At 39.0% G+C, this 2,500-nt stretch overlaps 1 protein-coding gene and 1 long non-coding RNA gene across 2 annotated transcripts in view; one reads left to right on the top strand and one right to left on the bottom strand.

Moving 5' to 3' along the window:
- Positions 1–2,500, top strand: part of LOC138014978 (uncharacterized) — a 177,416-nt gene that overhangs the window by 138,366 nt on the left and 36,550 nt on the right. The window lies entirely within an intron of this gene.
- LOC138014959 (TPR and ankyrin repeat-containing protein 1-like) overlaps positions 1–2,500 on the bottom strand; it is a 47,431-nt gene that overhangs the window by 41,936 nt on the left and 2,995 nt on the right. Inside the window, exon 3 of the mRNA XM_068861852.1 lies at positions 353–567. The gene's annotated coding sequence lies outside the window, so the exon portion shown is untranslated. The remainder of the gene's footprint in view (positions 1–352; positions 568–2,500) is intronic.

Here is a 2,500-nt window from a genome sequence, read left to right as displayed (position 1 = left end):
TAAATATTTACGGCTAGCACATGTACCAGAATGTTTGTGTTCTACATTCAATTTAACAAACGTGTCAATTAATTTAAGGATGACCTACTTAGAAGGCTTTATAAGGTAGAGACATAATCAGAAAGTGACTAAGTTGAGATAGCGAAAGTGACATTAGCTCAAAACTGACTAAGATGGGGTCTATGATTGGCCACAGAATAGACTATAATGGGGTAGGGGATTGGAGATACCCAGCAAAAACTGACCCAAACAATGAAGTGATTTTCTCAAATATATGGCGTTCCTTGGTGTCCCTAAATTAACGCACGGAACGATTTTTCACTTCTTTTGGAAGACCACAAAGTTCATTTACCTGCACTCAAAACAGTCCGCACGGGATGTTGACTTTTCACCCGATTCTCCAATATTTTGCACCAGCAAGGAAGAGTTCACCTTTGTTAGACCAATGGGAAACTGCAATAAAGCGCGTTCGCTGGTCGAAAGTCTTTTCATTCATTTCATGCGGCACAAATTCCCGATAAAGAACAATTCGGCCTTGATCTTCTCACAAAGTTAATCAGCGTGCACCTGTAATTCAACGAGTCACCAGAGAGTCAAACCTTTTTTGGTGAGAAAAACGCACAATTGAACCACGATGTTAAAACAGACAGAAAGGGCAGTAAACACAGAAGGTGAATCGATTGTTTTTGACACTGTAGTAGAGAACATAGCCAATTTTGAGGCAAATGTGCATGTGACGTTGTCAATGCACTGAGAAAAAATATCCTGCTAAATCTAATTAATAGTGGTGACTCGTGTACGTGCACACTAACACAATGTCGTTGTTTTCTTCTCTTGTTGATTTTGTCCAGCCAAATTAGACTCGAAAAAATGTTAAGCGATATCAAATTAGCCTACAATGGCCAAAACAACATTGTGGAAGGGCAAGGTATTGTAAAGTGTTTCAACAATTTTGTCAGAGACTGTAGCTTGCGACATTGTCACCGTTGTTAATGATTATGCAATTCTATGATCAAACATTCAAATGTGATGTCGACAAACGTCTGCTAAACCTTCATGATCAGAGCTGAGTGAATTTTTTTCTTTTTTCATTAAAAATTGAACTGGAGTGATCAATTGATTGGCCTGTCTGCGTCTCTATCATTTCCTTTTCGTAATTTTTCACTGCATACACTACAGCAACTTTCATAACACAGTTCGACAGTTGAAACTTACAAGAGCTTGCAAGGATAACTGACATAACTGATCTTAGTATGCCTTATTCTCATATGCAAAAGGATACTTACTAAATCGCGTCACTGAGATCTCAGTTATCAATCGAGTATTTTTCCGCGTATTGCATCGGTGATATACTTGGTATAATGGTAAAAACACGTACTTTCAGTCTGATCAGTGGCGTTTGATGTGTGACGAATGGACACTACTATAAACCCCTACACCCAGTTAAAGGTTTCTGTCGTCCTCAAGAGAAATCTTTTGTCATGACTATTCACAACCAACTGGCGTGAAACAACCATTTCAATTTCCTTTATCAGCGAAGCGTCGATGACCTCAACCGGCCCTGTCTCGATAATTCAGTATTTACGTCAAACGTGGTTCCTTTTAACGGCGGAAGAAGTTGCTAGAAAGCATAACGGCGGTGAATTGGCTTGTACATTTTTCTCAAAATGTCATTCTGTTTCGTCAAACCGATTCCTTTTGTAGGAATTTAATATGACGTGAAGCCGACGATCGAAGTCTAAATAATAATAATGGCTTTTAAGTAGGACTGAGGTATTAATTGGGGACACTGTAAAGTCTGAAATCAAATCAAATCAACTCATATCAAATCATTGGTTGGTTTTTGAGGAGAAGGGAAGACTCGGGAGTACCCGGAAAAAAAAACTTCTCGGTGCAGAGTACAGAACCAACAAAACTCAACCAACATATGACGCTGAATCTGGGAATTGGACAGTTGGGTCTTTCTTCATGTACCGGACAGCATTGTATTTTTGGTCACTTGGGACAAGTTGTTTTGTTTTCTGTCTTTTGTTTCTTTTGTTTTACGTAATCTGTGCTACGGTACCTGCAGAAGGAACCGGTCAGTTGGAGTCGAGTGGCCTCACCACTGTGCCCTCCCTGCTCCCTGAGTTTCCAAATTCAATGTTCCTTTACTTTCCGATTCGGCACCGAAAATGAATTTGAAAGAAACTTGAAGGGCTAGTAGGTTATCTGAATTCGAGTTGATATTTCGATCACGTAAATTGTCAATATTACATTCAACAAAAAAATTAATAATCATAATAGCAATTATGTATAGATTTGTCCACCTAACGTCGCAACTCAACTTTAAAATGTCATTTCTTTGATTTGGTACTTTCGAATCGCATTTCTGAAAAGCGACTGTTTACGATTGCAACTAGAGCCGAAACCAATTGCTTGAAGTTTTTTCACTGAATGATTTGTTTAACCATCGCGGAAGTGATGAGAAAGGCCGTGAACGGGCGAATATCGAAACACT

Source organism: Montipora capricornis, chromosome 9 (genome assembly GCF_036669925.1).
Source record: "Montipora capricornis isolate CH-2021 chromosome 9, ASM3666992v2, whole genome shotgun sequence".
Classification (NCBI taxonomy): domain Eukaryota; kingdom Metazoa; phylum Cnidaria; class Anthozoa; order Scleractinia; family Acroporidae; genus Montipora; species Montipora capricornis.
Note: the sequence above shows the minus strand (reverse complement) of the source record. Positions and strands in the feature narration are given on the sequence as shown.